The 12860-nt window shown below is 38.5% G+C and overlaps 1 protein-coding gene across 2 annotated transcripts in view; it reads left to right on the top strand.

Annotated features, from left to right (window-relative positions):
* Positions 1-12860, top strand: part of LOC136102954 (solute carrier organic anion transporter family member 1A2-like) — a 71170-nt gene that overhangs the window by 7186 nt on the left and 51124 nt on the right. The window contains exon 1 of one of the 2 annotated variants that reach the window (XM_071815654.1): positions 7682-7745. The exons of the other annotated variant lie outside the window; for it this stretch is intronic. The gene's annotated coding sequence lies outside the window, so the exon portion shown is untranslated. Of the gene's footprint in view, positions 1-7681; positions 7746-12860 lie in introns of those variants that run through there. 2 annotated transcript variants of the gene reach the window in all.

Below are 12860 nucleotides of genomic sequence, written 5' to 3'. Positions count from 1 at the left end.
AAAAGGAGCTTGATCATCCTTGGTCATTCAGACTAAGGAATGGAACAAAGACAATATCCTGTTGTTTTTGTGTGCGACCTCCTTTTCATCTGTACAGAGTGGTAACCCTATCTCAACTTACTGTATCTGAGGACTTCATGACATTGGTACCACATGCTTCTGGCTGTTTGCAGACATGATAGAAATATTCTGTAGTGACTGTAGTTTTCTTGCAGGATAGTTATAGGCCACATACTTTATGAGGTCAACTCTTGAACTCCACAAAACAAAATTATCACTGGAACAATATCAAGTTGTGCATGGTCTGATAGCTCTGCATGTCTTTATCATACACTGACACACAAAATGAAGAAACAAACAAACAACAAAACCCCACAACAGTTTAAGGTCATTATTTTAAAAAATGTTTTAGTAAGTCTGACAAATCGTTAATCCAACAGCAAAAGACCAAGGCTGAAAGGACAATTACACTTACCAACTTCATAAAAATCTTCAGAAATGCTTCAGTTATTTACTAAAATGAGACAGTTTTAGAATTGTCTCAGACTAGTTCATATTTCACACAGCAAGTCAAATATGTCCTCTTTCTTGTAGTTTACAAGCTCTCCTACAAACTCTGAGATTCATTTGAAGTTAAGACCATAACAGCCAGATTCTGCTTCCCTTCCTCATGCTAGTTATTGTGTCATTGCAGGGTTGTCGTATTAATTCCAGTATGAATGGTGATCCTAATTCTGACATGATGAGGGCTGAATATTGCCTGTCTGAAGTCTCTGGCAAGTCTGATGTAGAGGAAAATGACAGGTGTCTCTTTGGTGTTTGTTTGCAGGAAGACTGTTCTAGAGGTCTGGCATCTTACAGGAGTTCTGCTCAGACTGATCTGTCAATAGCATTTCAGTGGAGGAGAAAATGATGCATGTTAAATTAATTTATCCTAAGCTCTGCAATAATCACCACAGTAAGCAATATTTCATTTTCTGAATGGGTATAGCCTGTATACAACTACCCATCAAAAAGTTAACAGGGGTTCTCAAAGAAAAGCATACTTCTTTTCTTCTGCCCTCTTTTGAACTGTACAACGAACTTACTTTCTCCCTTCCTCTGTCCCTCCCTCCCTATTAGATTTATGAATCATTTGCAGAGGGGAAAAACTCTTCTGCAATATTTTTTCCGTTAGTGCCTTTTAATGATTCATTTTGCCACAGATGCTGTCATTTAACTCTGCTGGTGCATGAGAGGCTCAATTTGATCACAAGTTTTTGGAACACTAGTTTTTTTCTAATAGCAGGAAGCTATCAGAATTGGTTTCTCCTTTGTCATATAATTTCTCTGAAAAGGTCAGGATGGCCCTATCTTCTGGGCAGAATTCATAAAATTATAAATATGTTGGTCAAGGTTTAAAATCAAAACCTTGTTTGACAGAGTAACCATGACCTTAACAATTGCCTTATAGGGAATCAGAAAATGTGGCCTTATGTAAGTATGAATAATAAGGACATTAGCTTTGAAAATACACATTTGAAAAACATCTTTCAAGTTACAGCCATTTTTTGCATTTGTTTTTAAGAGTTTTGGAAAATATTCTTGCATAAATACACAATCCCACTGAATTTACTGGTTACAAAAATAAGGACTGAGACAGGAGTGTAAATCAGCGCAGTTCTTTTGGCTGCAAACCATCTGAGTTTACAAAGTCAAGAAGCAGATTTCTTGTTTAAAATGATCTGTAGTTTTCCTTTTTTAAAATATATGATTTTTAAAAACTCAAGGACACTAAATAATACATCTTTTGCAGCCCAATTCTTACAGCGTTTACCTTATTTAGGTAGAGTACCCTTTAAAGTTACACAAATTAAGCAGTAAGAAAGTGGAGACTGTTCCTTGGCCTTTTCTTATCTGTAAACAAGCCTTTTTTCTTAAAGATATTTTTACAAATAAACATGCTGTTTCATACACTTCACTGTATTCTGGTGGATGTTTGCTATGTTGACACAGCAAGCAGTGTCCATTTTAGTGTAGAGAATAAGAGAAGTGTGTGCTTTAAATCAAGGGAAAGACGCTTGTTGACTTTGTTGGGCACCCTAAGGCTCTTGCTTATAAACACATTTTTCTGAGGAGGAATTTATCATGTTTTGTAAAAGATACATCACATTATACAAATATGTCAAATCTAGGTCAATTTAGAAATGCGATTTACCACAGCATACACTCTTAGAAATGTTTTTTTTAATAGTTTGTCTTAGGAAATAAGCCACCTAGCCAGATAATGCTGCTGATAAATGAATAAATGAAAGATAGTGATATCAGTTCTGAACATCTGAAGAGTATTGGAAAAGTCATATAAATAAAATGATTGTTATTGCTGCCCACATGGACTTTAGGGTTACAATTCCAGGTGTATCTCTGGTGAAGAAAGGCTACTCAAAGGTAACTGATGATCAAACAAACGATATAATAAATTCAGTGATAAACACTTGTTTCCTACAATCCTGCAGCCTTTTTGGCTGCATGAATCCTGCTCAAAACCTCAGGCAGGAAAGAGTATTTCTAGCTGTAAGTGACAGTAGACTGTCAGAACGACATTTTACTGGAGTGCTGATGCATCATGCATCTCTCAGTTTTTTCAGGAGGAAAAGAGGAGGGAACACCTACTAAACCAGAATTTACTGTGATTGGCAGGAAGAGTCAAAGCAAAAGTACCTTAATTTTTTGTTTCTTTTAACTTTTCCTCATGTTCTGTTTTTGTGAACCAAAAAAACCCTCAGCCTTAATTTTTAAAGAAGCCCTGTAAAGTTCATGCCGATAACAATCATGTATACAGAAATCCATAACAGGCCCCAAATTCAGCTGGGTCTGCTGATGTTTAAGTGTGGTTAAAAAGAAAGCAGCTATGTATTTATATGAATGCTATGCATGTTGGTTACTCAACTTAAAATGGGAGAAAAATGGAGAAATGTGAGTATAAATGACTGTTGAAAGGATTCCACAGGAATGACAGAATGATAGTATTGCAGAATCATTTAGGTTGGAAAAAACCTTTAAGATGATAGAGTCCAACTGTTGACACTGCCAAGTCCACCACTAAACCATGTTCCTTTTAAACACCTCCAGGGATGGTGACTCCACCGCTTCCCTGGGCAGCCTGTTCCAGTGCCTGACAGCGCTTTCCATGAAGAAATTTTTCCTGATATCCAATCTGGCACCTCCTCTGGCACAACGTGAGGCCATTTCCTCTCAGACTATCTCTTGTTACTTTGGGAGAAGAGACCAACATGCACACAGACAGGAAGAAAACTCAGATATTCAACTTACCACCCTCAACTATTTTAAATACAGATGGGGATGAGGCTTTCCCTTCAGTGAGTTGGGACTCAGTTTTTGCTAGTTGATCTGGTTTTAGAGTTAGCTAGTGCTGATAGTGTTATTGCTGGATTTGTTGGGAAGTTGTATTAACATTCAATGTATGGATGTTTAGTTATAGAATTTTGTTCTAATATTTTCTTGTGGTTTTCAGCAAATTCAGTCAGTTAACAAGCTATATAAATAATTTTACAAGTGTTCTCAGTTTTTGCCTGTCTATATGCACATGTGAATATAGAGAAAGCATATTCATATTCAGATGACTCAGTAAAAGGTATCAAGCATATTTTGCTTGAATGAAAGGTATTTTGTATTAAAAAAAAAAGAAAATTAATTAATATATAATCAAAATTATACTTCCAGCTATCATGTATCTAACCTGACATACAAGTGTTTCAAGTATTCAGTGGTAGTGTTTGGTCTCAGTAGCACTTTGTGAGATTCTTCATGGAATGAGTAGTTCTTGCCTTCTCTTTTCCATGGGGTGATACGAAAGTTTGTTCAATGTTGGAACCTACCTCTGAGCAGGAAGAATATTCCTGCCCACTAATAAATTCTAGGCTGGTCCAAAGGAAACACTTCAGTATTTGTAAACTGTCCCAATCTCTTCTCTCCTGGAGTAGAAGCCTAGAAGATTTCAACATGATATTGAAGGATTGTGCCATTATTCTTACCTCCCAATAATAAGGCTTTCGCCTAGAAAGGGTGTGGAAGACACAAATTAGCAGTTGTTCTGTGCACCTTATCTCTTACCTGGCTGAAAAAGAAAAGGAATCACATGAAGAATTCAATAAGGGTGGGAAAAGTACACCCAACATGGAGCAATGTTAGGGTTGAGGAAGGACAAGGAGCATCAGTGAGAGCAGGGTTGTAGCTGTGGCAGAACTGAATGCAGAATGAATAGTAAAGAAATATAGACTTCTCATCAGTAAACTATTATGTATAAGAACATGTTGATTTGGGTATTTGGGGAATTGCATTCTGTTCAGCAGAGTTTTCTTTGATTCCTTTGATTTTTTTTTTTTTTAAATTTTTTTTTTTTTAAATTTTTTTTTTTCCCCTTCCCTTCCCACTTTTACTTTAAAGATAAACTAGTTCTTGTGTCCTGGTCTAAACAAAGTGGATTCATTATTTCTAGTGTGACATGCAAACTTTAACAAATGACCCATTTTTGACAGGTGCTAAGCATCCACAGCTCCTGTGAATTTCAGTTCTGACTTCAGTGGTATTCAGAATTTTTCAGCTCAGTTTGTCCTTCTAGCAGGAAGCAAAGCCAATTAGACTTTGCCCTTGCTCACTTTTTCATTGAGTGCCCTAATAAGCCGTTGTGAGCACTAACGCCTTGAATGTGGGTAGTTAATATTACTGCCAAGTAATTAGAAGTACAGTCTCAATGTCTATATTTTGGGGCAGGAGAAATTTCATTTTAAATTATCGGTCACAGTGACCATGGTCCTTTATTTTGTTTGATGGTGAGACTTAGAACATTTTCCATTTAGACAAAATAGAAGTTCAACATGTACTATGAATGTGTGAAGTTCATATGCAACTGGAAAGCCCAAGATGCACTGAGCATTCAAATAATCAGCTTTGATGAAGTTTATTACTTGGCCATGGTTTATATTATCTTGAAAGTTAATTCACAACTTAGGCATCCAGTGCAATTAGTTATCTTTTCAAAGAGGCCTTTGCTTTTGAAAGAGCTAGTTGTAGTAATATCAACAAATATTGATTGTTCAGAGTGTTGTAAAAAGAGAATGGTATTACAATATCTCAACATCACTAACTTTTACAATTTACTTTTATTTGTGATGAAAATAGCCCGTTGTTGTTGCTTCCATCTGCATCCTAAGAGCACAGCATTATCATGGAAGTGTCATTTCTGTGCTACAAAGATGTACGACAGCAGCTTAATCCGCTATATTCTTGAATTTTACTGCTAAGATTCTATCTCTAAATAAACTCATTCCAAGGTAAATGGTAACCAAAAGCTTTTAATGAAAATTCATGGCATTAATTACAAATACACAAACATATCTAAAATTGATAGAATTTCTCCTAAAGGACTTGCTGAGTTAACTTAAGTTCTCCAAAAGACCTCAGAGTAAAACAGAGGCTAATTTTTTATCTGAACTGAAGCACGAGGGTTTGGGAGGAAACCCTGAAGATTTTGTCACTTTGTAAATGCCTCAATTTGAAAAAAGAGAATTGATGTCCTTAGACAATTAATTTAACAGATACCAACTAGGAAAGAAACTGCCCAGTTTTAATTTTGTATTTCATCTGAAAGTTAGTGTTGCTTGTTAGATCTGAACGAAATCACTACCTGAAATAAAAAGTATGAAGTTATTTCTATCAAGAATAATTTTTCACTCAAATGGTCTGAGTCATAAGATTAAACTCTGTTGGCATTCTTGTGATGTAAATCTCTTGTTACAAGAGTATATAACTCTGCACGTGGGACGTGAGCATTTCAGATTTAAGGAACAGGTATGTTCACTTCCAGTTGCCTTGGGCACTGTTGTGGAGGAGTTTTTGCCTTTACTTATGATGTTGACTGGTTTCTTTTGTTATTTTCCCCAATATAAGAGCCATCACATTCAGAACTATATTCCTGATAGCACAGAACTCTTTAGCTCCCATCATTACTATTTAAGTTTGCAGAGGATGATGTACTCTGTTGTTTGGTACAAATTATTTTGGAATCCTGTCTGGCTGCAGTGCTACTTGTCCCATCTTTTTTTCTGGTTTCCAGAGCTTAGCATGGTCTACTTCAGTGTATTTCTTCATCTTAGTTAATTACTCATGAACTGTCTGATTAGCACTTTCTATATCCTCTGAATTTCCCTTCCATTCTGAATTTCCCTTCCATTCTGAATTTCCCTCATCTTTGTACCTTTCAGGGTATAAACAGCCTCTGGCATGTCTTGCTATTCTCCAGAGTGTGCACTGAAAAATTCTATTACAATTCACCTACTTTTCATATGATTTCGTATAGTTTTTGTTAAAAACCATATACAACTTCAATTAACATTTCATTGCCTAGTGCTCCTCTCCTCTCCTCTCCTCTCCTCTCCTCTCCTCTCCTCTCCTCTCCTCTCCTCTCCTCTCCTCTCCTCTCCTCTCCTCTCCTCTCCTCTCCTCTCCTCTCCTCTCCTCTCCTCTCCTCTCCTCTCCTCTCCTCTCCTCTCCTCTCCTCGCCTCGCCTCGCCTCGCCTCGCCTCGCCTCGCCTCGCCTCGCCTCGCCTCGCCTCGCCTCGCCTCGCCTCGCCTCGCCTCGCCTCGCCTCGCCTCGCCTCGCCTCTCCCTCCTTCTTTTCCTTTTTTCCCTGTGTCTAATGTAAGCTTGCAAACATGAATAATATTAACAGTTATTTCCATTCCTCACATCCCCCATAAATGATGCACACCACAGTACTGAGTTGCAGGACTTTTCAGCCCTTTCCACTGTTCTATTTAATTTCCTGACACTTTTATTTTTGTTTTGGTAGTGTTTTGCTACTTTTTAATGTATTTTACAAAACAAAGGAGTGTCACTGCAGTGACTGGATTATTCAGTGGCTAAAAGCATTTTACAGCAGTAGCAATATTATTTCCTACCTGCTCTCCCCCAGCTCAGCCTTTCTATTAATTGTGCTGGTTCTTGTTCATGTAAAACTTGTAAGACATGAACATCTGCAGAATTATTGTTTGTCCTGTATTTAATACAGCTTGGCTCTTATTAATCAGTTATGTTGATTCTTGTTGCTTATATTTAATATAGTGAGCCAGTTTGTTAATTTTTAGTAAATCTGTTATTAACCATATTCTTAGTTCAGTGAGAAAACTTGATTCAATGAATCAGTCCAATTGAACAAAAATGGAAGGCTTGGAAGACTATGTCTTTGAAGAACAGAGCCACAATGGTAACAAAGGAGAACTTTTCTACATTCACAACCATCTTAGCACCTGCCTACTGGGTAGCATAGCTTTTTTGATTTTCTGAGTGCGGTTAGCTGGTTGTTCAGTGCAAGATCAGGGACCAATACAAAAGAGGAATAGGCTTGTGTGTACATAAGAGTTCACTTAGTGCTTTCCATATACCTATATTTGTCTAATCTTGTCAGCCTCGATTGTAGCAGTAGTGAAGATACGGACTTTGGGATGTGCTGGCAGCCAGAACATGTGTCCAGCATCCTTGAGGTTGTCTTTTTTTCATTACAAAGCTGCTGAGCATGACATGTGGCAACCACGTACTGAAACTGGTGACCCCATGTGGGGTGGTTCATCACTTGGAACAAGAGAGTGAACGTCAGCCCTGTGTCTGCAGAAGCAGGGAGGACAGTTCCAGACTGCTCTCCTGGTGGAAGGAAGGATGCAAAGCAGAGTGGGGATCCCTGTACCCTGGTGGGTGAACTGTATGCACGCTGTGAATTATAGCGTGCCTTGCCCTCTGCTTTGTCGTTTACCTGGAAGTATTTTCTGGGCAGAGGGTTCACAATGTGAAGGTGTCCCTGTCTTTCACTCCCTTTGTAGCCTACAATAATGCCATCAGCTGAAATTTTCAAGTGAAAGTGGTAGGTAACCAGGCTTCTCCCACTCAGTTTTCCCCGATTTAGGGGTGGCCTCAGGGAGAAAACAGTCTTCCTGCTCTACAAGCTTTTTTCCCTTGTCTTGTCCGTTTTCCAAAGGTTGCATTCTGTGGAAGTGCCCTCCTGCTGATTTGCAAGAGTTACCTATAGGTGTTACTGCAACTGGCCCAAATGTATACAAATATATATGTATATATTAACTCATTCATGGTCTCAGTATCTGTCTTTGAAATTGATTTAAGTACAGGCATTTGCCTTCTTTGCTAACCTGTTGCTTATAGAAGTTGCCACTGTATTAATTCTGAGGGCATTTCTGGCACTAAGTAAAGAAAGTACTTGACTCTTTTATACATTTATGTTAGTGAGAGGAAACCTCAACTCATCACTTCTTCTTGGCAATGTATATGCTCTTGTGTGAAGGTGTCCTTTATTTGTGTTGAAAAAGCACAAAATGTTTACTTCAGGATTGTGAAAGTGGTATCTTGCTGCCCAAATTGTGGAATTTTTGACTAATGTCTAGAGGAGATACAAGGATGAATGTATTTCCTTAGGAGTTCTCTGCTCATTTTATCTTTCACCATGTGTGACCACCTCCTTTCAAGGGCAAAAAAACTTGGCTGTCTTCCTGATCTCACTGCTGCTTTCATCTCTAAGTTTTCTTTGAAAGTGAGAAGAGCAGCTTGAACACTGAACTTGGACATTGCTGCTCTGCTGGAGAGAGTGGACTCGGGTGTGGGAGGAGTGAAATACTCTCTGGGCAGCACTGGGGTTCTCAGAAATCAGTGTGGGACTGCAGCTCTTAGACTGCCAGCTCCAACTCATCTATCAGGTGCAGCCTGGAGCAAGGGTGAGTGTGGAAGGCAATTAATACCCCATGGCTTGCCAATGAAGAGCTGAATGTGTGCTGATGATGTGGAGATAGAAAGGAGGAAGGGATGTGTTCTGCTAGTGGGGATGTGATGAGGGCACTGGGTCCCTTCTACCTTGCCATCAGAAGTGACTTGCACGTTCTCATAATAGCATAGACTCAGAGAAATTATTACCTGTCCGATTATGACTAAGTTTCATTTGTGGAAACAGATGCTGTTCCGTGCTTTACTAAAAAACTTTTTTTTCTTTTTCCTTTGGAATATAACATTTTCATTCATGTATGGCTTTAGCTGTGTAGTAATATTCAAGTGCCCAGCCGGTTTGGCCACTTCTGTTTTCTTTTGATTCCCTGGGCAGTAGGAACTGATTGCAGCAGAATCCCATTCCAGGTGGCACTGATCAAGTACCGTGTATATACCAAGATACAGAATAGCTAGACAGCTGTCTTTAGCCCCTAGAACAACATGGGGGTCAGAAGGTTGGGATGGACAGGAGAGCAGGATCCATGCCAGTACTGGAGAACAAAAGGTTTGACAGGATTTGGTGCTGTGTAGATCTGGGCTGGCTGACCAAAGACCATGATGAGAGGCAGGAGCTGAGGGGGAGAAAAAGACATGAGAAGAGGCCTTCATAACAGAGCTGAAGAAGGAATTTTGCACCTGAAGAAAAGGTCCTGTTACCAGTCTGGATTTAATTTACCATGGCCTCTTCCTCTCCTCCACTGAGTTCCTCTTCTGTGCTGTGAGTCAACACACCGACACCGCCTGCTGATGTTCTCGTGATAGGAAGCGTCCACTCCACTAGGATTTGTGCTGCCCCTTTCCAGCTTCTGCCCGCTTAATTGCCTCACAACTATGTCCTTTTTTGGTTGCACTCAGATCTGGAGACAATAGGTGCAGTGGAGCCTGACTGGTCCTACTGTTGATTGAGAACTACCTTCCTCTACTCTAACACTTGAGGGAAAAAGGGAAGCTCAGGGAGAGCAGAGCTGCTGCTGTGACCTACCCAAGTGTCCTACCTACACGGTGTACTTTCTTGTTCTCAATTTTCTCCTGTGTGTTTCTGTTCAGAAATACACTGCTCCAAAAAGAACTGAGAGAGAACTTACTCTTATTCCTTCTACCCTCATGAGAGTCCTTCTCTTTCTATTCCTTTTAGTACCTTTGGTACTAGGATGTATCAAGTTATACACATGGCTTTATCATACAAGGTCTCCTGTCCATGTGCAGGTGTGTTGCTGAAACTAACCTCTTCCTACGTTGCCTTTTCAGTGAGCACTCCAGTGAGAGCACTGGATAAAAGCAGTTGAGGAGGGAAAGACAGATTGCAGCCAACTCTTGTAGAATGCAATGTTTAGGTGAAGGGTTGTGTGCAGAATGCTAATATTTCAAGAAATGTTTACTGTGTGTCTTAGTATCATTTTTTGCATATTGGGGAAATGTAAGTGCAGTAGGAATGTTCTGTGGCTGCAACAATACCCTTTAATGCATTGAAAAGCAAAAGCATTTCATGTGAAAAAGTAAAAGCATTAACTGGAAAGTGTGGTAAAAGTAGACAGGCTTAAAGAGTGACTGACACAGGGAGGTACAAGAAAAGGTTAAGCAGAAAATGTTACTGGGTGACAATGAGTGATATATCCTTAGAAAAATATTCATGCTTTATGTTATGGTTGTAGACTTGGGCTTTATTGGGACTTGCTTTGTATGTAAACTTCAGCTTGTACCTGATGTACATGACTTTTTAATCAGTTTTGTTTTAAAAAATTGATCTGACCAACTGGCCTCTCTGAACACTCACGTGGATTTGAATATCAAACTTAGTCTTTTGCAAGGGAGAATTCCACAGTGCCCTGGCAATCCAAGCTGCTAGTGATAGCAAAACATGTTACCCAAAATAAATGGCTTTATCAACAGATTCCCAGATCACCATTGTAATTTTTATACCTATGTGCCTGCTTTCAGCCACAGTGAAATAGCTGGCAGTGTTCATTTCTGTTTTGAGAGAGAAATACAGTGGAAATCAATGAGGCAGGTACAGAATTTCTTTAGGTCTTGCCTCCAACTTATCTTTGTCAGTTCAAAACAAGAGGCATTTTTCAAAGAGATATTTCAGACAAAAATTCTGAGGCACAGAGGAGCACCCAGCATGTAAAATTAAGAGTTTAAAAATTAAAAGTCTGTGCCAGCTCATTTAGTGGATATTTTTATGTCAGTATTATGCAAACTTTGAGGGGGAAAAAAAGTTTCTATAGGATATGGAAAACACAAGAAAAGCTATTGTCACAGTGATTTGTGCTGGTTCTCTAGTTCTTTAATTCTCTAATATTACAACTCAACAAACTCAAGAATCTCATTTTTGTAAAGTGAATATGAATTGGATGCAGATATCTGAATTAAAAAAAAGTTCACATCACTTTTGATTAGAACTGCACTTTGAATTATTAGAATGTGATGGATGTGTTTGGATGAGGAGGAAGTTCAGAGTTATGTTTAGATTTCTTCTCTGGGCAATTTATAACCTTAGCATTAGTCACATACCCAATTTCCAGTCCCTTTCAGGATATAAATAAATATAGTGTAATACGTGAGCAGTAAAATTTACGACCATTGATTGATCTCAATGGAGTCTCTTGCTTGAGTTTCTGAATAGAGGGTACAGAAAAGAATTTCTTAAAACCTGCACAATCTTGATTATTTCCACAGACACATAGTAGCAGTGGGCTAAATCTTGCCGTATTTACTCAGACTCATTACTTAATACGATGATTAAATGAAGAAACTGAGATTTTCACCTCTAGGATAAAACTATCTCCTTCGTAGATGACCTGTTCAAAGCTTATGATCTTTGAGTTCTGAGAGTCAGACAAATGTGTCAAGTTCTTGGGCTGGTGTGAATCTTAGGGGTGCATTTTGGTGTCAAAAGATGCAAAAGTTAGCTCTACCACCTATAGTGTTCCCTTTACCTTAGCTGTTCTCTATTTTCACTCATGTCTCTCGGATGTTTTTTCCAGGCTACTGATTAGGTGCTTCCTGAGTTTCATCATGCTATCTTTACATTTTTCCCACTTGACCTGCAAGGCCAACAAACACAATATTAGTAAATTATGCTTCTTAACTCATTCTTTCCCATTTCTCAGATCGTATCATAATCTGTGTACTGATTTCAAACTCTTTGATACTTGTATCTTTTTGGCATTCATTAAAAAATATTTTGACGAAAAGAATTTGTCAAAAAGATAAAACATAATCTTTATATTAGTTCTGGAAATACTTTTAAACATACTAAACAGTTGGATTAATCAGTTGAAGGTCAGCAGAAATGAGGAACTTCAATGTGTTATCTCACTAATGAAAACCAGAGAAATTCATGTTACCTAAAGCTGCACAATTTTTCCCAGTGCTGTGATGCACATGTGGATGTGTACAGACATATACAGAATGTCAATGAAATGGTCTGTATGCCAAGGATCGTTGCTGCTGCCTTGCTGCAGAACTTTCACAAAGTTTCAGTTTCGCTCTTCTTAGTACTGTAAGAGTTCTGAAACCTCCCTGTTTTGGGATTTTGAATTGACTCGGAAGTTATTTCCTAGTTTACCAGTGTTTCTTATTCTAGTCAGGTTTTGTTCTGCCAGATTTGATAGTGATCTTAACAAAAATGTTTCTATTCTGAAAAATCACATCAGAAAGGAGATTTGCTCCCTAGTTCACTAAATGTATTATGAAACAGATACCTGAATATATGGTGAAAAGTTTTTGGAGGAGAGTACAGATTTGTTAAGTTTGAAGGCTTTCATGTAAGTCTCTGAAAATCTCTGCAGATTTTGAGCAAGATTTTTTTTTGGTAAGTGACAAAAACGTATGTACCATTTTGTTTCAAGGTTTTGGATTTTTTTACCTTGGTGTTGGAAAATTCTCCTGTCTCACTTTGCCTTGTGTGGTCATTAGATGAATCCATGTTGTTTCTGCATAGCATTCAAGTCACCCTCTCCTTGTGACTGAGAGTCTGAGTCTGTTGTTTGTTTAAATCTGTGTCTGTCTACAGCCTTGAAAAACATTCAGAT

This window comes from Patagioenas fasciata, chromosome 1 (genome assembly GCF_037038585.1).
Source record: "Patagioenas fasciata isolate bPatFas1 chromosome 1, bPatFas1.hap1, whole genome shotgun sequence".
Lineage (NCBI taxonomy): Eukaryota > Metazoa > Chordata > Aves > Columbiformes > Columbidae > Patagioenas > Patagioenas fasciata.
This window is presented reverse-complemented; position numbering and strand designations above follow the sequence as displayed.